We start from the raw sequence: 24,164 nt of genomic DNA on the forward strand, positions 1-24,164 counted from the left end.
TCGGAGGATATTTCCTTCGGCCCTATAGTCTTCAAAGCGATCCGAAGTATCTTTTCTCAGATTCCACAGAAATAAGGCTAGCAAAGAGATCCACGAAATACAGATGTAACTCTGGGAGATGAATTAACAGAACGCTAAGCAGTTTCTCAGAAAGCTTCTTTCCAGATTTCATCGGAGCATATTTCCTTTTTCACCATAGGCCTATATGGGCTTCCAAATATCACTTTGCCAATTCCACAAGAACTGCCTTAGCGAAAGGCGTCTTGAGGGGAAAGCTGTAATTCTGTGAGATGATTTCACAGAACACAAAAAAGGTTCTCAGAAAGCTTCTTTCTCTTTTTTATCGGAGGATATTTCCTTTGACCCTGTTGTCTTCAAAGCGATCCGAAATATCTGCTGTCAGATTCCACAGAAATAATGCTAGCAAAGAGATCCACGAAATACAGATGTAACTCTGTGAGATGAATTAACAGACCACTAAGCAGTTTCTCAGAAAGCTTCTTTCCAGATTTCATCGGAGGATATTTCCTTTTTCACCATAGTCCTCTATGGGCTTCCAAATGTCACTTTGCCAATTCCACAAGAACTGTCTTAGCGAAAGGTTTCTTGAGGGGAAAGCTGTAACTCTGTGAGATGATTTCACAGAACACAAAGAGGTTTCTTAGAAAGCTTCTTTCTCTTTGTTATCGGAGGATATTTCCTTTGACCCTATAGTCTTCAAAGGGATCCGAAATATCTGTTCTCAGATTCCACAGAAATAAGGATAGCAAAGAGATCCACGAAATACAGATGTAACTCTGTGAGATGAATTAACAGAACACTAAGCAGTTTCTCAGAAAGCTTCTTTTCAGATTTCATTGGAGGATATTTCCTTTTTCTCCGTAACCCTCTATGGGCTTCCAAATACAAGTTTGCCAATTCCACAACAACTGTCTTAGCGAAAGGCTTCTTGAGGGGAAAGCTGTAACTCTGTGAGATGATTTAGCGGAACACAAAGAAGTTTCTCAGGAAGCTTCTTTCTCTTTGTTATCGGAGGATATTTCCTTCGGCCCTATAGTCTTCAAAGCGATCCGAAGTATCTTTTCTCAGATTCCACAGAAATAAGGCTAGCAAAGAGATCCACGAAATACAGATGTAACTCTGGGAGATGAATTAACAGAACGCTAAGCAGTTTCTCAGAAAGCTTCTTTCCAGATTTCATCGGAGCATATTTCCTTTTTCACCATAGGCCTATATGGGCTTCCAAATATCACTTTGCCAATTCCACAAGAACTGCCTTAGCGAAAGGCGTCTTGAGGGGAAAGCTGTAACTCTGTGAGATGATTTCACAGAACACAAAAAAGGTTCTCAGAAAGCTTCTTTCTCTTTTTTATCGGAGGATATTTCCTTTGACCCTGTTGTCTTCAAAGCGATCCGAAATATCTGCTGTCAGATTCCACAGAAATAATGCTAGCAAAGAGATCCACGAAATACAGATGTAACTCTGTGAGATGAATTAACAGAACACTAAGCAGTTTCTCAGAAAGCTTCTTTCCAGATTTCATCGGAGGATATTTCCTTTTTCACCATAGCCCTCAATGGGCTTCCAAATATCACTTTTCCAATTCCACAAGAACTGTCTCAGCGAAAGGCTTCTTGAGGGGAAAGCTGTACCTCTGTGAGATGATTTCACAGAACACAAAGAAGTTTCTCAGAAAGCTTCTTTCTCTTTGTTGTCGGAGGATATTTCCTTTGGCCCTATAGTCTTCAAAGGGATCGGAAACATCTGTTCTCAGTTTCCACAGAAATAAGGCAAGCAAAGAAATCCACGAAATACAGATGAAACTCTGTGAGATGAATTAACAGAACACTAAGCAGTTTCTCAGAAAGCTTCTTTCCAGATTTCATCGGAGGATATTTCCTTTTTCACCATAGCCCTCTACGGGCTTCCAAATATCACTTTGCCAATTCCACAAGAACTGTCTTAGCGAAAGGCTTCTTGAGGGGAAAGCTGTAACTCTGTGAGATGATTTCACAGAACACAAAAAAGTTTCTCAGAAAGCTTCTTTCTCTTTGTTATCGGAGGATATTTCCTTTGGCCCTATAATCTTCAAAGCAATAAGAAATATCTGTTGTCAGATTCCACAGAAATAAGGCTAGCAAAGAGATTCACGAAATGCAGATGTAACTCTGTGAGATGAATTAACAGAACACTAAGCAGTTTCTCAGAAAGCTTCTTTCCAGATTTCATCGGAGGATACTTCCTTTTTCACCACAGCCCTCTCTGGGCTACCAAATATCACTTTGCCAATTCCACAAGAACTGTCTTAGCGAAAGGCTTCTTGAGGGGATAGTTGTAACTCTGTGAGATGATTTCACAGAACACAAACAAGATTCTCAGAAAGCTCCTTTCTCTTTGTTAACGGACGATATTTCCTTTGGCCTTATAGTCTACAAAGGGATCCGAAATATCTGTTCTCAGATTCCACAGAAATAAGGCTAGGAAAGAGATCCTCGAAATACAGATGTAACTCTGGGAGATGAGTTAACAGAACACTAAGCAGTTTCTCAGAAAGCTTCTTTCCAGATTTCATCGGAGGATATTTCCTTTTTCACCATAGCCCTCTATGGGCTTCCAAATATCACTTTGCCAATTCCACAAGAACTGTCTTAGCGAAAGGCTTCCTGAGGGGAAAGCTGTAAATCTGTGAGATGATTTCACAGAACACAAAGAAGTTTCTCCGAAAGCTTCTTTCTCTTTGATATCGGAGGATATTTCCTTTGGCCCTATAGTCTTCAAAGGGATCCGAAATATCTGTTCTCAGATTCCACAGAAATAAGGCTAGCAAAAGGATCCACGAAATACAGATGTAAGTCTGTGAGATGAATTAACAGAACACTAAGCAGTTTCTCAGAAAGCTTCTTTCCAGATTTCATCGGAGGATATTTCCTTTTTCAACATAGCCCTGTATGGGCTTCCAAATATCACTTTGCCAATTCCACACAACTGACTTTGCGAAAGGTTTCTTGAGGGGAAAGCTGTAACTCTGTGAGATGATTTCAGAGAACACAAAGAAATTTGTCCGAAAGCTTCTTTCTCTTTGTTATCGGAGGATATTTCCTTTGGCCCTATAGTCTTCAAAGGGATCCGAAATATCTGTTCTCAGATTCCACAGAAATAAGGCTAGCAAAAGGATCCACGAAATACAGATGTAACTCTGTGAGATGAATTAACAGAACACTAAGCAGTTTCTCGGAAAGATTCTTTCCAGATTTCATTGGAGGAGATTTCCTTTTTCACAATAGCCCTCTATGGGCTTCCAAATATCACGTTTCCAATTCCACAAGAACTGTCTTAGCGAACGGCTTCTTGAGGAGAAAGCTGTAACTCTGTGAGATGATTTCACAGAACACAAAGAAGTTTCTCAGAAAGCTTCCTTCTCTTTGTTATAGGAGGATATTTCCTTTGGCCCTATATTCTTCAAAGGGATCCGAAATATCTGTTCTCAGATTCCACAGAAATAAGGCTAGCAAAGGGATCCATGACATACTGATGTAACTTTGTGAGATGAATTAACAGAACACTAAGCAGTTTCTCAGAAAGCTTCTTTCCAGATTTCATTGGAGGATATTTCCTTTTTCACCATAGCCCTCTACTGGCTTCCAAATATCACTTTGCCAATTCCACAAGAATTGTTTTAGCGAAAGGCTTCTTGAGGGGAAAGCTGTAACTCTGTGAAATGACTGCACAGAACACAAAGAAGTTTCTCAGAAAGCTTCTTTCTCTTTGTTAACGGAGCATATTTCCTTTGGCCCTACAGTCTTCAAAGGGATCCGAAATATCTGTTCTCAGATTCCACAGAAATAAGGCTAGCAAAGCGATCCAAGAAATAGAGATGAAACCCTGGGAGATGAATTAACAAAACACTAAGCAGTTTCTCAAAAACCTTCTTTCCAGATTTCATCGGAGGATATTTCCTTTTTCACCATAGTCCTTTATAGGCTTCCAAATATCAGTTTGCCAATTCCACAAAAACTGTCTTAGCGAAAGGCTTCTTGAGCGAAAAGCTGTTACTATGTGAGATGATTTCACAGACACAAAGAAGTTTCTCAGAAAGCTTCTTTCTCTTTGTTATCGGAGGATAACTCCTTTGGCCCTATAGCCTTCAAAGGCATCCCAATTATTAGTTCTCAGATTCCACAGAAATAAGACTAGCAAAGAGATCCACGAAATACAGATGTAACTCTGTGAGAGGAATTAACAGAACACTAAGCAGTTTCTCAGAAAGCTTCTTTCCAGAATTCATTGGAGGATATTTCCTTTTTCACCATAGCTCTCTATGGGCTTCCAAATATCACTTTGCCAATTCCCAAGAACATTCTTAGCGAAAAGCTTCTTGAGGGGAAAGCTGTAACTCTGTGAGATGATTTCACAGAAAACAAGGAAGTTTCTCAGAAAGCTTCTTTCTCTTTGTTGTCTGAGGATATTTCCTTTGTCACTATAGTCTTCCAAGGGATCCGAAATAACTGATCTCAGATTCCACAGAGATAAGGTTAGCAAAGAGATCCAGGAAATACAGATGTAACTCTGTGAGATGAATTAACACAACACTAAGCAGTTTCTCAGAGCTTCTTTCCAGATTTCATCAGAGGATATTTCCTTTTTCACCATAGCCCTCTGTGGGCTTGAAATATCACTTTGCCAATTCCACAAGAACTGTCTTAGTGAAAGGCTTCTTGAGGGGAAAGCTGTAACTCTGTGAGATGATTTCACAGAACACAAGAAGTTTCTCAGAAAGCTTTCTTCTCTTTGTTATCGGAGGATATTTCCTTTGGCCCTATAGTCTTCAAAGGGACCCGAAATATCTGTTGTCAGATTCCACATAAATAAGGATAGCAAAGAGATCCACGAAATACAGGTGTAACTCTGTGAGATGAAACAACAGAAAACTAAGCAGTTTCGCGGAAAGCTTCTTTCCAGATTTCATCGGAGGATAATTCCTTTTTCACCATAGCAATCTAAGGGCTTCCAAATATCACTTTGCCAATTCCACAAGAACTATCTTAGCGAAAGGCTTCTTGAGGCGAAAGCTGTAACTCTGTGAGATGATTTCAGAGAACACAAAGAAGTTTCTCAGAAAGCTTTTTTTTCTTTGTTATCGGAGAATATTTCTTTTGGCCTTATAGTCTTCAAAGGGATCCGAAATATCTGTTGTCAGATTCCGCAGAAATAAGGCTAGCAAAGAGATCCACGAAATACAGATGTAACTCTGTGCGAAGAATTAAGAAAACACTAAGGAGTTTAGAGAAATCTTCTTTCCAGATTTCATCGGAGGATATTTCCTTTTTCAACATAGCCCTCTATGGGCTTCCAAATATCACTTTGCCAATTCCACAAGAACTGTTTTAGCGAAAGATTTCCTGAAGGGAAAGCTGTAACTCTGTGAGATGATTTCACAGAACACAAAGAAGTTTCTCAGAAAGCTTCTTTCTCTTTGTTATCGGAGGATATTTCCTTTGGCTCTATAGTCTTCGAAGGGATCCGAAATATCTGTTCTCAGATTCCACAGAAATAAGGCTAGCAAAGAGATCCACGAAATAGAGATGTAACTCTGTGAGATGAATTAACAGAACATTAAGCAGTTTCTGAGAAAGCTTCTTTCCAGATTTCATCGGAGGATATTTCCTTTTTCACCATAGCTAGCCCTCTATGGGCTTCCAAATATCACTTGCCAATTCCACAAGAACTCTCTTAGCGAAAGGCTTCTTGACGGGAAAGCTGTAACTCTGTGAGATGATTTCAGAGAACACAAAGAAGTTTCAAAGAAAGCTTCTTTCTCTTTGTTATCGGATTATATTTCCTTTGGACCTATAGTTCAAAGCAATCCGAAATATCTGTTCTCAGATTCCACAGGAATAAGGCTGGCAAAGAGATCCACGAAATTCAGATGTAACTCTGTGAGATGAATTAACAGAACACTAAGCAGTTTCTCAGAAAGCTTCTTTCCAGATTTCATCGGAGGATATTTACTTTTTCACCGTAGCCCGCTCTGGCCTTCCAAATATTACTTTGCCAATTCCAGAAGAACTGTCTTAGCGAAAGGCTTCTTGAGGTTGAATCTGTAACTCTGTGAGACGATTTCACAGAACACAAAGAAGTTTCTCAGAAAGCTTCATTCTCTTTGTTATCAGAGGATATTTCCTTTGGCCCAATAGACTTCAAAGCTATCCGAAGTATCTGTTCTCAGAATCCACAGGAATAAGACTAGCAAAGAGATCCACGAAATACAGATGTAACTCTGAGAGATGAATTAACAGAACACTAAGCAGTTTCTCAGAAAGGTTCTTTCCAGATTTCATCGGAGGATATTTCCTTTTTCACCATAGCCCTCTAAGGGCTTCCAAATATCGCTTTGCCACTTCCACAAGAACTGTCTTAGCGAAAGGCTTCTTGGGGGAAAGCTGTAACTCTGTGAGATGATTTCACAGAAAACAAAGAAGTTTCTCAGAAAGCTTCTTTCTCTTTGTTATCGGAGGACATTTCCTTTGGCCCTATAGCCATCAAAGGGATCCAAAATATTTGTTTTCGGATTCAACAGAAATAAGGCTAGCAAAGAGATCCACGAAATACAGATGTAACTCTGGGAGATGAATTAACAGAACACTAAGCAGTTTCTCAAAAAGCTTCTTTCCAGATTTCATCGGAGGATATTTCCTTTTTCACCATAGTCCTTTATGGTCTTCCAAATATCACTTTGCCAATTCCACAAAAACTGTCTTAGCGAAAGGCTTCCTGAGGGGAAAGCTGTAACTCTGTGAGATGATTTCACAGACACAAAGAAGTTTCTCAGAAAGCTTCTTTCTCTTTGTTATCGGAGGATAATTCCTTTGGCCCTATAGCCTTCAAAGGCATCCCAAATATTAGTTCTCAGATTCCACAGAAATAAGGCTAGCAAAGAGATCCACGAAATACAGATGTAACTCTGTGACATGAATTAACAGAACACTAAGCAGTTTCTCAGAAAGCTTCATTCCAGATTACATCGGAGGATATTTCCTTTTTCACCATAGCCCTCTATGGGCTTCCAAATATCACTTTGCCAATTCCCAAGAACTGTCTTAGCAAAAGGCTTCTTGAGGGGAAAGCTGTAACTCTGTGAGATGATTTCAGAGAACACAAAGGAGTTTCTCAGAAAGCTACTTTCTCTTTGTTATCGGAGGATATTTCCTTTGGCCCTATAGTCTTCAAAGGGATCGGAAATGTCTGTTATCAGATTCCACATAAATAAGGTTAGCAAAGAGATCCACGAAATACAGATGTAACTATGTGAGATTAATTAACAGAACACTAAGCAGTTTCTCAGAAAGCTTCTTTCCAGATTTCATCGGAGGATATTTCCTTTTTCACCGTAGCCCTCTGTGGGTTTCAAAATATCACTTTAAAATTCCAAAAGAACTGTCTTAGCGAAAGCCTTCTTGAGGGGAAAGCTGTAACTCTGTGAGATGATTTCACAGAACACAAATAAGTTTCTCAGAAAGCTTCTTTCTCTTTGTTATCGGAGGATATTTCCTTTGGCCCTATAGTCCTCAAAGTTATCCGAAATATCTGTTCTCAGATTCCACAGAAATAAGGTTAGCAAAGAGATCCACGAAATACAGATGTAACTCTGGAGATGAATAAACAGAACACTAAGCAGTTTCTCAGAAAGCTTCTTTCCAGATTTCATCAGAGGATATTTCCTTTTTCACCATAGTCCCCTATGGGCTTCCAAATATCACTTTGCCAATTCCACAAGAACTGCCTTAGCGAAAGGCTTCTTAAGGGGAAAGCTGCAACTCTGAGATATGATTTCACAGAACACAAAGAAGTTTCTCAGAAAGCTTCTTTCTCTTTGTTATTGGAGGATATTTCCTTTGGCCGTATAGTCTTCAAAGGGATCCGAAATATCTGTTCTCAGATTCCACAGAAATACGGCTAGCAAAGAGATCCTCGAAATTCAGAAGTAACTCTGTGACATGAATTAACAGAACACTAAGCAGTTTCTCAGAAAGCATCTTTCCAGATTTCATCGGAGGATATTTCCTTTTTCGCCATAGCCCTCTATGGGCGTTCAAATATCACTTTGAAAATTCCACAAGAATTGTCTTAGCGAAAGGTTTCTTGTGTTGTAGCTGGAACTCTGGGAGATGATTGCACAGAACACAAAGAAGTTTCTCAGAAAGCATCTTTCTCTTTGTTATCGGAGGATATTTCCTTTGGCACTATAGTCTTCTAAGCGATCCGAAATATCTGTTCTCAGATTCCACAGAAATAAGGCTAGCAAAGAGATCCACGAAATACAGATGTATTTCTGTGAGATGAATTAACAGAACACTAAGAAGTTTCTCAGAAAACTTCTTTACAGATTACATCGGAGGATATTTCCTTTTTCACCATAGCCCTCTATGGCCTTCCAAATATCACTTTGCCAATTCCACAAGAACTGTCTTAGAGAAAGGCTTCTTGAGGGTAAAGCTGTAACTCTGTGAGATGATTTCACAGAACACAAGGAAGTTTCTCAGAAAGCTTCCTTCTCTTTGTTATCGGAGGATATTTCCTTTGGCCCTATAGTCTTCAAAGGGATCCGAAATATCTGTTGTCAGATTCCACAGAAATAAGGTTAGCAAAGAGATCCACGAAATACACAAGTAACTCTGGGAGATGAATTAAGAGAACACTAAGCAGTTTCTCAGAAAGCTTCTTTCCAGATTTCATCGGAGAATATATCCGTTTTCACCACAGCCCTCTGTGGAGTTCCAAATATCAGTTTGCCAATTCCACAAGAACTGTCTTAGCGAAAGGTTTCTTGAGGGGAAAGCTGTAACTCTGTGATATGATTTCAGAACACAAAGAAGTTTCTCAGAAAGCTTCTTTCTCTTTGTTATCGGAGTATATTTCCTTTGGCCCTATAGTCTTCAAAGGGAAACGAAATATATGTTCTCAGATTCCACAGAAATAAGGCTAGCAAAGAGATCCACGAAATACAGATGTAACTCTCGGAGATGAATTAAGAGAACACTAAGCAGATTCTCAGAAAGCTTCTTTGCAGATTTCATCGGAGGATATTTCCTTTTTCACCATTGTCCTCTGTGGGTTTCCAAATATCACTTTGCCAATTCCACAAGAACTGTCTTAGCAAAAGGCTTCTTGAGGGGAAAGCTGTAACTCTGTGAGATGATTTCACAGAACACAAAGAAGTTTCTCAGAAAGCTTCTTTCTCTTTGTTATCGGAGCATATTTCCTTTGGCCCTATAGTCTACAAAGGGATCCGAAATATCTGATGTCAGATTTCACAGAAATAAGGCTAGCAAAGAGATCCACGAAATACAGATGTAACTCTGTGCGAAGAATTAAGAGAACACTAAGCAGTTTAGAGAAATCTTCTTTCCAGATTTCATTGGAGGATATTTCCTTTTTCACCATAGCCCTCTATGTCCTTCCAAATATCACTTTGCCAATTCCACAAGAACTGTCTTAGCGAAAGGCTTCGTGAAGGGAAAGCTGTAAATCTGTGAGATGATTTCACAGAACACAAAGAAGTTTCTCAGAAAGCTTGTTTATCTTTTTTATCTAGGATATTTTCTTTCTCCCTATAGTCTTCAAAGGGATCCGAAATATCTGTTCTCATATTCCACAGAAATAAGGCTAGCAAAGAGATCAACGAAAGGCAGATGTAACTCTGTGAGATGAATTAAAAGAACACTAAGCAGTTTCTCAGAAAGCTTCTTTCCAGATTTCATCGGAGGATATTTCCTCTTTCACCATAGCACTCTAAGGGCTTCCAAATATCACTTTGCCAATTCCACAAGAATTGTCTTAGCGAAAGGCTTCTTGTGGGGAAAGCTGTAACTCTGTGAGATGATTGCACAGAACACATCGAAGTTTCTCAGAAAACTTCTTTCTCTTTGTTATCGCAGGATATTTCCTTTGGCCCTATAGTCTTCAAAGGGAACACAAATATCTGTTCTCAGATTCCACAGAAATAAGGCTAGCAAAGAGATCCACGAAATACAGATGTAACTCTATGAGATGAATTAACAGAACACTAAGCAGTTTCTCAGAAAGCATCTTTCCAGATTTCATTGGAGGATATTTCCTTTTTCACCATAGCCCTCTACGGGGTTTCAAATATCACTTTGCCAATTCCACAAGAAGTGTCTTATCGAAAGGCTTCTTGTGTTGAAAGCTGTAACTCTGGGAGATGATTTCACAGAACACAAAGAAGTTTCTCAGAAAGCATCTTTCTCTTTGTTATCGGAGGATATTTCCTTTGGCCCTATAGTCTTCTAAGCGATCCGAAATATCTGTTCTCAGATTCCACAGAAATAAGGCTAGCCAAGAGATCCAAGAAATACAGATGTAAATCTGTGAGATGAAATAACAGAACACTAAACAGTTTGTCAGAAAGCTTCTTTCCAGATTACATCAGAGGATATTTCGTTTTTCAACATAGCCCTCTATGGGCTTCCAAATATCACTTTGCCAATTTCACAAGAACTGTCTTAGCGAAAGGCATCTTGATGGGAAAGCTGTAACTCTGTTAGATGATTTCACAGACAACAAGGAAATTTCTCAGAAAGCTTCTTTCTCTTTGTTATCGGAGGATATTTCCTTTGGCCCTATAGTCTTCAAAGGGTTCCGAAATATCTGTTCTCAGATTCCACAGAAAGAAGGCTAGCAAAGAGATCCACGAAATACAGATGTAACTCCGTGCGATGAATTAACAGAACACTAACCAGTTTCTCAGAAAGCTTCTTTCCAGATTTCGTCGGAGGATATTTCCTTTTTCACCATAGCCCTCTATGGGCTTCAAAATATCACTTTGCCTATTACACAAGAACTGTCTAGCGAAAGGCTCCTTGAGGGGAAAGCTGTAACTCTGTGAGATGATTTCACAGAACACAAAAAAGTTATTCAGACAGATTCTTTATCTTTGTTATCGGAGGATATTTCCTTTGGCCCTGTAGTCTTCAAAGGGATCCGAAATATCTGTTTTCGGATTCCACAGAAATAAGGCTAGCAAAGACACCAACGAAAGGCAGATGTAACTCTGTGAGATGAATTAAAAGAACACTAAGCAGTTTCTCAGAAAGCTTCTTTCCAGATTTCATCGGAGGATATTTCCTCTTTCACCATAGCGCTCTAAGGGCTTCCAAATATCTCTTTGCCAAATCCACAAGAATTGTCTTAGCGAAAGGCTTCTTGTGGGGAAAGCTGTAACTCTGTGAGATGATTGCACAGAACACAACGAAGTTTCTCAGAAAGCTTCTTTCTCTTTGTCATCGGAGGATATTTCCTTTGGCCCTGTAGTCTTCAAAGGGATCCGAAGTATCTGTTCTCAGATTCCACAGAAGTAAGTCTAGCAAAGAGATATACGAAATTCAGATGTAACTCTGTGAGATGAATTAACAGAACACTAAGCAGTTTCTCAGAAAGCTTCTTTCCAGATTTCATCGGAGGATATTTCCTTTTTCACCAAAGCCCTCTATGGGCTTCCAAATATCACTTTGCCAATTCCCAAGAACTGTCTTAGCGAAAGGCTTCTTGAGGGGAAAGCTGTAACTCTGTGAGATGATTTCACAGAAGACAAAGAAGTTTCTCAGAAAGCTTCTCTCTCTTTGTTATCAGAGTATATTTCCTTAGGCCGTATAGTCTTCAAAGGGATCCAAAATATCTGTTCTCAGATTCCACAGCAATACGGCTAGCAAAGAGATCCACGAAATTCAGATGTTACTCTGTGAGATGAATTAACAGAACACTAAGCAGTTTCTCAGAAAACTTCTTTCCAGATTTCATCGGAGGATATTTCCTTTTTCACCATAGCCCTCTATGGGGTTCCAAATATCACTTGGCCAATTCCACAAGAACTGTCTTAGCGAAAGGCTTCTTGAGGGCAAAGCTGTAACTCTGTGAGATGATTTCACAGAACACAAAGAAGTTTCTCAGAAAGCTTCTTTCTCTGTGTTATCGGAGGATACTTCCTTTGGCCCTGTAGTCTTCAAAGGGATCCGAAATATCTCTTATCAGATTCCGTAGAAATAAGGGTAGCAAAGACATCCACGAAATACAGATGTAACGCTGTGTAAAGAATTAAGAGAACACTAAGCAGTTTAGAGAAATCTTCTTTCCAGATTTCATCGGAGGATATTTCCTTTTTCACCATAGCCCTCTATGGGCTTCCAAATATCACTTTGCCAATTCCACAAGAACTGTCTTAGCGAAAGGCTTCTTGAGGTTGAATCTATAACTCTGTCAGACGATTTCACAGAACACAAAGAAGTTTCTCAGAAAGCTTCATTCTCTTTGTTATCAGAGGATATTTCCTTTGACCCAATAGACTTCAAAGCTATCCGAAATATCTGTTCTCAGAATCCACAGGAATAAGACTAGCAAAGAGATCCACGAAATACAGATGTAACGCTGAGAGATGAATTAACAGAACACTAAGCAGTTTCTCAGAAAGGTTCTTTCCAGTTTTCATCGGAGGATATTTCCTTTTTCACCATAGCCTTCTAAGGGCTTCCAAATATCGCTTTGCCAATTCCACAAGAACTGTCTTAGCGAAAGGCTTCTTGGGGGAAAGCTGTAACTCTGTGAGATGATTTCACAGAAAACAAAGAAGTTTCTCAGAAAGCTTCTTTCTCTTTGTTATTGGAGGATATTTCCTTTGGCCCTATAGTCTTCGAAGGGAACCGAAATATCTATTCTCAGATTCCACAGAAATAAGGCTAGCAAAGAGATCCACGAAATACAGATGTAACACTGGGAGTTGAATTAACAGAACACTAAGCAGTTTCTCAGAAAGCTTCTTTCCAGATTTCATCGGAGGATATTTCCTTTTTCACCATAGCCCTCTATGGGCTTCCAAATATCACTTTGCCAATTCCACAAGAACTGTCTTAGCGAAAGGCTTCCTGAGGGGAAAGCTGTAAATCTGTGAGATGATTTCACAGAACACAAAGAAGTTTCTCCGAAAGCTTCTTTCTCTTTGATATCGGAGGATATTTCCTTTGGCCCTATAGTCTTCAAAGGGATCCGAAATATCTGTTCTCAGATTCCACAGAAATAAGGCTAGCAAAAGGATCCACGAAATACAGATGTAAGTCTGTGAGATGAATTAACAGAACACTAAGCAGTTTCTCAGAAAGCTTCTTTCCAGATTTCATCGGAGGATATTTCCTTTTTCAACATAGCCCTGTATGGGCTTCCAAATATCACTTTGCCAATTCCACACAACTGACTTTGCGAAAGGTTTCTTGAGGGGAAAGCTGTAACTCTGTGAGATGATTTCAGAGAACACAAAGAAATTTGTCCGAAAGCTTCTTTCTCTTTGTTATCGGAGGATATTTCCTTTGGCCCTATAGTCTTCAAAGGGATCCGAAATATCTGTTCTCAGATTCCACAGAAATAAGGCTAGCAAAAGGATCCACGAAATACAGATGTAACTCTGTGAGATGAATTAACAGAACACTAAGCAGTTTCTCGGAAAGATTCTTTCCAGATTTCATTGGAGGAGATTTCCTTTTTCACAATAGCCCTCTATGGGCTTCCACATATCACGTTTCCAATTCCACAAGAACTGTCTTAGCGAACGGCTTCTTGAGGAGAAAGCTGTAACTCTGTGAGATGATTTCACAGAACACAAAGAAGTTTCTCAGAAAGCTTCCTTCTCTTTGTTATAGGAGGATATTTCCTTTGGCCCTATAGTCTTCAAAGGGATCCGAAATATCTGTTCTCAGATTCCACAGAAATAAGGCTAGCAAAGGGATCCATGACATACTGATGTAACTTTGTGAGATGAATTAACAGAACACTAAGCAGTTTCTCAGAAAGCTTCTTTCCAGATTTCATTGGAGGATATTTCCTTTTTCACCATAGCCCTCTACTGGCTTCCAAATATCACTTTGCCAATTCCACAAGAATTGTTTTAGCGAAAGGCTTCTTGAGGGGAAAGCTGTAACTCTGTGAAATGACTGCACAGAACACAAAGAAGTTTCTCAGAAAGCTTCTTTCTCTTTGTTAACGGAGGATATTTCCTTTGGCCCTACAGTCTTCAAAGGGATCCGAAATATCTGTTCTCAGATTCCACAGAAATAAGGCTAGCAAAGCGATCCAAGAAATAGAGATGAAACCCTGGGAGATGAATTAACAAAACACTAAGCAGTTTCTCAAAAACCTTCTTTCCAGATTTCATCGGAGGATATTTCCTTTTTCACCATAGTCCTTTATAGGCTTCCAAATATCAGTTTGCCAATTCCACAAAAACTGTCTTAGCGAAAGGCTTCTTGAGCGAAAAGCTGTTACTATGTGAGATGATTTCACAGACACAAAGAAGTTTCTCAGAAAGCTTCTTTCTCTTTGTTATCGGAGGATAACTCCTTTGGCCCTATAGCCTTCAAAGGCATCCCAATTATTAGTTCTCAGATTCCACAGAAATAAGACTAGCAAAGAGATCCACGAAATACAGATGTAACTCTGTGAGAGGAATTAACAGAACACCAAGCAGTTTCTCAGAAAGCTTCTTTCCAGAATTCATTGGAGGATATTTCCTTTTTCACCATAGCCCTCTATGGGCTTCCAAATATCACTTTGCCAATTCCCAAGAACATTCTTAGCGAAAAGCTTCTTGAGGGGAAAGCTGTAACTCTGTGAGATGATTTCACAGAAAACAAGGAAGTTTCTCAGAAAGCTTCTTTCTCTTTGTTGTCTGAGGATATTTCCTTTGTCACTATAGTCTTCCAAGGGATCCGAAATAACTGATCTCAGATTCCACAGAGATAAGGTTAGCAAAGAGATCCAGGAAATACAGATGTAACTCTGTGAGATGAATTAACACAACACTAAGCAGTTTCTCAGAGCTTCTTTCCAGATTTCATCAGAGGATATTTCCTTTTTCACCATAGCCCTCTGTGGGCTTGAAATATCACTTTGCCAATTCCACAAGAACTGTCTTAGTGAAAGGCTTCTTGAGGGGAAAGCTGTAACTCTGTGAGATGATTTCACAGAACACAAGAAGTTTCTCAGAAAGCTTTCTTCTCTTTGTTATCGGAGGATATTTCCTTTGGCCCTATAGTCTTCAAAGGGACCCGAAATATCTGTTGTCAGATTCCACATAAATAAGGATAGCAAAGAGATCCACGAAATACAGGTGTAACTCTGTGAGATGAAACAACAGAAAACTAAGCAGTTTCGCGGAAAGCTTCTTTCCAGATTTCATCGGAGGATAATTCCTTTTTCACCATAGCAATCTAAGGGCTTCCAAATATCACTTTGCCAATTCCACAAGAACTATCTTAGCGAAAGGCTTCTTGAGGCGAAAGCTGTAACTCTGTGAGATGATTTCAGAGAACACAAAGAAGTTTCTCAGAAAGCTTTTTTTTCTTTGTTATCGGAGAATATTTCTTTTGGCCTTATAGTCTTCAAAGGGATCCGAAATATCTGTTGTCAGATTCCGCAGAAATAAGGCTAGCAAAGAGATCCACGAAATACAGATGTAACTCTGTGCGAAGAATTAAGAAAACACTAAGGAGTTTAGAGAAATCTTCTTTCCAGATTTCATCGGAGGATATTTCCTTTTTCAACATAGCCCTCTATGGGCTTCCAAATATCACTTTGCCAATTCCACAAGAACTGTTTTAGCGAAAGATTTCCTGAAGGGAAAGCTGTAACTCTGTGAGATGATTTCACAGTACACAAAGAAGTTTCTCAGAAAGCTTCTTTCTCTTTGTTATCGGAGGATATTTCCTTTGGCTCTATAGTCTTCGAAGGGATCCGAAATATCTGTTCTCAGATTCCACAGAAATAAGGCTAGCAAAGAGATCCACGAAATAGAGATGTAACTCTGTGAGATGAATTAACAGAACATTAAGCAGTTTCTGAGAAAGCTTCTTTCCAGATTTCATCGGAGGATATTTCCTTTTTCACCATAGCTAGCCCTCTATGGGCTTCCAAATATCACTTGCCAATTCCACAAGAACTCTCTTAGCGAAAGGCTTCTTGACGGGAAAGCTGTAACTCTGTGAGATGATTTCAGAGAACACAAAGAAGTTTCAAAGAAAGCTTCTTTCTCTTTGTTATCGGATTATATTTCCTTTGGACCTATAGTTCAAAGCAATCCGAAATATCTGTTCTCAGATTCCACAGGAATAAGGCTGGCAAAGAGATCCACGAAATTCAGATGTAACTCTGTGAGATGAATTAACAGAACACTAAGCAGTTTCTCAGAAAGCTTCTTTCCAGATTTCATCGGAGGATATTTACTTTTTCACCGTAGCCCGCTCTGGCCTTCCAAATATTACTTTGCCAATTCCAGAAGAACTGTCTTAGCGAAAGGCTTCTTGAGGTTGAATCTGTAACTCTGTGAGACCATTTCACAGAACACAAAGAAGTTTCTCAGAAAGCTTCATTCTCTTTGTTATCAGAGGATATTTCCTTTGGCCCAATAGACTTCAAAGCTATCCGAAGTATCTGTTCTCAGAATCCACAGGAATAAGACTAGCAAAGAGATCCACGAAATACAGATGTAACTCTGAGAGATGAATTAACAGAACACTAAGCAGTTTCTCAGAAAGGTTCTTTCCAGATTTCATCGGAGGATATTTCCTTTTTCACCATAGCCCTCTAAGGGCTTCCAAATATCTCTTTGCCAATTCCACAAGAACTGTCTTAGCGAAAGGCTTCTTGGGGGAAAGCTGTAACTCTGTGAGATGATTTCACAGAAAACAAAGAAGTTTCTCAGAAAGCTTCTTTCTCTTTGTTATCGGAGGACATTTCCTTTGGCCCTATAGCCATCAAAGGGATCCAAAATATTTGTTTTCGGATTCAACAGAAATAAGGCTAGCAAAGAGATCCACGAAATACAGATGTAACTCTGGGAGATGAATTAACAGAACACTAAGCAGTTTCTCAAAAAGCTTCTTTCCAGATTTCATCGGAGGATATTTCCTTTTTCACCATAGTCCTTTATGGTCTTCCAAATATCACTTTGCCAATTCCACAAAAACTGTCTTAGCGAAAGGCTTCCTGAGGGGAAAGCTGTAACTCTGTGAGATGATTTCACAGACACAAAGAAGTTTCTCAGAAAGCTTCTTTCTCTTTGTTATCGGAGGATAATTCCTTTGGCCCTATAGCCTTCAAAGGCATCCCAAATATTAGTTCTCAGATTCCACAGAAATAAGGCTAGCAAAGAGATCCACGAAATACAGATGTAACTCTGTGACATGAATTAACAGAACACTAAGCAGTTTCTCAGAAAGCTTCATTCCAGATTACATCGGAGGATATTTCCTTTTTCACCATAGCCCTCTATGGGCTTCCAAATATCACTTTGCCAATTCCCAAGAACTGTCTTAGCAAAAGGCTTCTTGAGGGGAAAGCTGTAACTCTGTGAGATGATTTCAGAGAACACAAAGGAGTTTCTCAGAAAGCTACTTTCTCTTTGTTATCGGAGGATATTTCCTTTGGCCCTATAGTCTTCAAAGGGATCGGAAATGTCTGTTATCAGATTCCACATAAATAAGGTTAGCAAAGAGATCCACGAAATACAGATGTAACTATGTGAGATTAATTAACAGAACACTAAGCAGTTTCTCAGAAAGCTTCTTTCCAGATTTCATCGGAGGATATTTCCTTTTTCACCGTAGCCCTCTGTGGGTTTCAAAATATCACTTTAAAATTCCAAAAGAACTGTCTTAGCGAAAGCCTTCTTGAGGGGAAAGCTGTAACTCTGTGAGATGATTTCACAGAACACAAATAAGTTTCTCAGAAAGCTTCTTTCTCTTTGTTATCGGAGGATATTTCCTTTGGCCCTATAGTCCTCAAAGTTATCCGAAATATCTGTTCTCAGATTCCACAGAAATAAGGTTAGCAAAGAGATCCACGAAATACAGATGTAACTCTGGAGATGAATAAACAGAACACTAAGCAGTTTCTCAGAAAGCTTCTTTCCAGATTTCATCAGAGGATATTTCCTTTTTCACCATAGTCCCCTATGGGCTTCCAAATATCACTTTGCCAATTCCACAAGAACTGCCTTAGCGAAAGGCTTCTTAAGGGGAAAGCTGCAACTCTGAGATATGATTTCACAGAACACAAAGAAGTTTCTCAGAAAGCTTCTTTCTCTTTGTTATTGGAGGATATTTCCTTTGGCCGTATAGTCTTCAAAGGGATCCGAAATATCTGTTCTCAGATTCCACAGAAATACGGCTAGCAAAGAGATCCTCGAAATTCAGAAGTAACTCTGTGACATGAATTAACAGAACACTAAGCAGTTTCTCAGAAAGCATCTTTCCAGATTTCATCGGAGGATATTTCCTTTTTCGCCATAGCCCTCTATGGGCGTTCAAATATCACTTTGAAAATTCCACAAGAATTGTCTTAGCGAAAGGTTTCTTGTGTTGTAGCTGGAACTCTGGGAGATGATTGCACAGAACACAAAGAAGTTTCTCAGAAAGCATCTTTCTCTTTGTTATCGGAGGATATTTCCTTTGGCACTATAGTCTTCTAAGCGATCCGAAATATCTGTTCTCAGATTCCACAGAAATAAGGCTAGCAAAGAGATCCACGAAATACAGATGTATTTCTGTGAGATGAATTAACAGAACACTAAGAAGTTTCTCAGAAAACTTCTTTACAGATTACATCGGAGGATATTTCCTTTTTCACCATAGCCCTCTATGGCCTTCCAAATATCACTTTGCCAATTCCACAAGAACTGTCTTAGAGAAAGGCTTCTTGAGGGTAAAGCTGTAACTCTGTGAGATGATTTCACAGAACACAAGGAAGTTTCTCAGAAAGCTTCCTTCTCTTTGTTATCGGAGGATATTTCCTTTGGCCCTATAGTCTTCAAAGGGATCCGAAATATCTGTTGTCAGATTCCACAGAAATAAGGTTAGCAAAGAGATCCACGAAATACACAAGTAACTCTGGGAGATGAATTAACAGAACACTAAGCAGTTTCTCAGAAAGCTTCTTTCCAGATTTCATCGGAGAATATATCCGTTTTCACCACAGCCCTCTGTGGAGTTCCAAATATCAGTTTGCCAATTCCACAAGAACTGTCTTAGCGAAAGGTTTCTTGAGGGGAAAGCTGTAACTCTGTGATATGATTTCAGAACACAAAGAAGTTTCTCAGAAAGCTTCTTTCTCTTTGTTATCGGAGTATATTTCCTTTGGCCCTATAGTCTTCAAAGGGAAACGAAATATATGTTCTCAGATTCCACAGAAATAAGGCTAGCAAAGAGATCCACGAAATACAGATGTAACTCTCGGAGATGAATTAAGAGAACACTAAGCAGATTCTCAGAAAGCTTCTTTGCAGATTTCATCGGAGGATATTTCCTTTTTCACCATTGTCCTCTGTGGGTTTCCAAATATCACTTTGCCAATTCCACAAGAACTGTCTTAGCAAAAGGCTTCTTGAGGGGAAAGCTGTAACTCTGTGAGATGATTTCACAGAACACAAAGAAGTTTCTCAGAAAGCTTCTTTCTCTTTGTTATCGGAGCATATTTCCTTTGGCCCTATAGTCTACAAAGGGATCCGAAATATCTGATGTCAGATTTCACAGAAATAAGGCTAGCAAAGAGATCCACGAAATACAGATGTAACTCTGTGCGAAGAATTAAGAGAACACTAAGCAGTTTAGAGAAATCTTCTTTCCAGATTTCATTGGAGGATATTTCCTTTTTCACCATAGCCCTCTATGTCCTTCCAAATATCACTTTGCCAATTCCACAAGAACTGTCTTAGCGAAAGGCTTCGTGAAGGGAAAGCTGTAAATCTGTGAGATGATTTCACAGAACACAAAGAAGTTTCTCAGAAAGCTTGTTTATCTTTTTTATCTAGGATATTTTCTTTCTCCCTATAGTCTTCAAAGGGATCCGAAATATCTGTTCTCATATTCCACAGAAATAAGGCTAGCAAAGAGATCAACGAAAGGCAGATGTAACTCTGTGAGATGAATTAAAAGAACACTAAGCAATTTCTCAGAAAGCTTCTTTCCAGATTTCATCGGAGGATATTTCCTCTTTCACCATAGCACTCTAAGGGCTTCCAAATATCACTTTGCCAATTCCACAAGAATTGTCTTAGCGAAAGGCTTCTTGTGGGGAAAGCTGTAACTCTGTGAGATGATTGCACAGAACACATCGAAGTTTCTCAGAAAACTTCTTTCTCTTTGTTATCGCAGGATATTTCCTTTGGCCCTATAGTCTTCAAAGGGAACACAAATATCTGTTCTCAGATTCCACAGAAATAAGGCTAGCAAAGAGATCCACGAAATACAGATGTAACTCTATGAGATGAATTAACAGAACACTAAGCAGTTTCTCAGAAAGCATCTTTCCAGATTTCATTGGAGGATATTTCCTTTTTCACCATAGCCCTCTACGGGGTTTCAAATATCACTTTGCCAATTCCACAAGAAGTGTCTTATCGAAAGGCTTCTTGTGTTGAAAGCTGTAACTCTGGGAGATGATTTCACAGAACACAAAGAAGTTTCTCAGAAAGCATCTTTCTCTTTGTTATCGGAGGATATTTCCTTTGGCCCTATAGTCTTCTAAGCGATCCGAAATATCTGTTCTCAGATTCCACAGAAATAAGGCTAGCCAAGAGATCCAAGAAATACAGATGTAAATCTGTGAGATGAAATAACAGAACACTAAACAGTTTGTCAGAAAGCTTCTTTCCAGATTACATCAGAGGATATTTCGTTTTTCAACATAGCCCTCTATGGGCTTCCAAATATCACTTTGCCAATTTCACAAGAACTGTCTTAGCGAAAGGCATCTTGATGGGAAAGCTGTAACTCTGTTAGATGATTTCACAGACAACAAGGAAATTTCTCAGAAAGCTTCTTTCTGTTTGTTATCGGAGGATATTTCCTTTGGCCCTATAGTCTTCAAAGGGATCCAAAATATCTCTTCTCAGATTCCACAGAAATAAGGCGAGCAAAGAGATCCACGAAATACAGATGTAACTCTGTGAGATGAATTAACAGAACACTAAGCAGTTTCTCAGAAAACTTCTTTCCAGATTTCATCGGAGGATATTTCCTTTTTCACCATAGCCCTCTATGTGGTTCCAAATATCACTTGGCCAATTCCACAAGAACTGTCTTAGCGAAAGGCTTCTTGAGGGCAAAGCTGTAACTCTGTGAGATGATTTCACAGAACACAAAGAAGTTTCTCAGAAAGCTTCTTTCTCTCTGTTATCGGAGGATACTTCCTTTGGCCCTGTAGTCTTCAAAGGGATCCGAAATATCTCTTGTCAGATTCCGCAGAAATAAGGGTAGCAAAGACATCCACGAAATACAGATGTAACGCTGTGTGAAGAATTAAGAGAACACTAAGCAGTTTAGAGAAATCTTCTTTCCAGATTTCATCGGAGGATATTTCCTTTTTCACCATAGCCCTCTATGGGCTTCCAAATATCACTTTGCCAATTCCACAAGAACTGTCTTAGCGAAAGGATTCTTGAGGGGAAAGCTTAACTCTGTGAGATGATTTCACAGAACAAAAAGAATTTCTCAGAAAGCTTCTTTCTCTTTGTTATCGGAGGATATTTCCTTTGGTCCTATAGTCTTCAAAGGGTTCCGAAATATCTGTTCTCAGATTCCACAGAAAGAAGGCTAGCAAAGAGATCCACGAAATACAGATGTAACTCCGTGCGATGAATTAACAGAACACTAACCAGTTTCTCAGAAAGCTTCTTTCCAGATTTCGTCGGAGGATATTTCCTTTTTCACCATAGCCCTCTATGGGCTTCAAAATATCACTTTGCCTATTACACAAGAACTGTCTAGCGAAAGGCTCCTTGAGGGGAAAGCTGTAACTCTGTGAGATGATTTCACAGAACACAAAAAAGTTATTCAGACAGATTCTTTATCTTTGTTATCGGAGGATATTTCCTTTGGCCCTGTAGTCTTCAAAGGGATCCGAAATATCTGTTTTCGGATTCCACAGAAATAAGGCTAGCAAAGACACCAACGAAAGGCAGATGTAACTCTGTGAGATGAATTAAAAGAACACTAAGCAGTTTCTCAGAAAGCTTCTTTCCAGATTTCATCGGAGGATATTTCCTCTTTCACCATAGCGCTCTAAGGGCTTCCAAATATCTCTTTGCCAAATCCACAAGAATTGTCTTAGCGAAAGGCTTCTTGTGGGGAAAGCTGTAACTCTGTGAGATGATTGCACAGAACACAACGAAGTTTCTCAGAAAGCTTCTTTCTCTTTGTCATCGGAGGATATTTCCTTTGGCCCTGTAGTCTTCAAAGGGATCCGAAGTATCTGTTCTCAGATTCCACAGAAGTAAGTCTAGCAAAGAGATATACGAAATTCAGATGTAACTCTGTGAGATGAATTAACAGATCACTAAGCAGTTTCTCAGAAAGTTTCTTTCCAGATTTCATCGGAGGATATTTCCTTTTTCACCATAGCCCTCTATGGGCTTCCAAATATCACTTTGCCAATTCCCAAGAACTGTCTTAGCGAAAGGCTTCTTGAGGGGAAAGCTGTAACTCTGTGAGATGATTTCACAGAACACAAAGAATTACTCAGAAAGCTTCTTTCTCTTTGTTATCGGAGGATATTTCCTTTGGCCCTATAGTCCTCAAAGTGATCCGAAATATCTGTTATCAGATTCCACAGAAATAAGATTAGCAAAGAGATCCACGAAATACAGATGTAACTCTGTGAGATGAATTAACAGAACACTAAGCAGTTTCTCAGAAAGCATCTTTCCAGGTTTCATTGGAGGATATTTCCTTTTTCACCATAGCCCTCTACGGGCTTTCAAATATCACTTTGCCAATTCCACAAGAATTGTCTTAGCGAAAGGCTTCTTGTGTTGAAAGCTGTAACTCTGGGAGATGTTTTCACAGAACACAAAGAAGTTTCTCAGAAAGCATCTTTCTCTTTGTTATCGGAGGATATTTCCTTTGGCCCTATAGTCTTCTAAGCGATCCGAAATATCTCTTCTCAGATTCCACAGAAATAAGGCGGGCAAAGTGATCCACGAAATACAGATGTAACTCCGGATGATGAATTAACAGACACTAACCAGTTTCTCAGAAAGCTTCTTTCCAGATTTCATCGGAGGATATTTCCTTTTTCACCATAGCCCTCTATGGTCTTCTAAATATCACTTTGCCAATTCCACAAGAACTGTCTTAGCGAAAGGCTTCTTGAGGGGAAAGCTGTAACTCCGTGAGATGATTTCACAGAACACAAAGAAGTTTCTCAGAAAGCTTCTTTCTCTTTGTTATCGGAGGATATTTCCTTTGGCCCTATAGTCTTCAAATGGATCCCAAATATCTATTCTCAGATTCCACAGAAAGAAGGCGAGCAAAGAGATCCACGAAATACAGATGTAACTCTTTGAGCTGAATTAACAGAACACTAAGCAGTTTCTCAGAAAGCTTCTTTCCAGATTTCATCGGAGGATATTTCCTTTTTCACCAAAGCCCTCTATGGGCTTCCAAATATCACTTTGCTAATTCCACAAGAACTGTCTTAGCGAAAGGCTTCTTGAGGGGAAAGCTGTAACTCTGTGAGATGATTTCACAGAAGACAAAGAAGTTTCTCAGAAAGCTTCTCTCTCTTTGTTATCAGAGTATATTTCCTTTGGCCGTATAGTCTTCAAAGGGATCCAAAATATCTGTTCTCAGATTCCACAGCAATACGGCTAGCAAAGAGATCCACGAAATTCAGATGTTACTCTGTGAGATGAATTAACAGAACACTAAGCAGTTTCTCAGAAAACTTCTTTCCAGATTTCATCGGAGGATATTTCCTTTTTCACCATAGCCCTCTATGGGGTTCCAAATATCACTTGGCCAATTCCACAAGAACTGTCTTAGCGAAAGGCTTCTTGAGGGCAAAGCTGTAACTCTGTGAGATGATTTCACAGAACACAAAGAAGTTTCTCAGAAAGCTTCTTTCTCTCTGTTATCGGAGGATACTTCCTTTGGCCCTGTAGTCTTCAATGGGATCCGAAATATCTCTTGTCAGATTCCGCAGAAATAAGGGTAGCAAAGACTTCCACGAAATACAGATGTAACGCTGTGTGAAGAATTAAGAGAACACTAAGCAGTTTAGAGAAATCTTCTTTCCAGATTTCATCGGAGGATATTTCCTTTTTCACCATAGC

Source organism: Macaca fascicularis, chromosome 16 (genome assembly GCF_037993035.2).
Source record: "Macaca fascicularis isolate 582-1 chromosome 16, T2T-MFA8v1.1".
Lineage (NCBI taxonomy): Eukaryota > Metazoa > Chordata > Mammalia > Primates > Cercopithecidae > Macaca > Macaca fascicularis.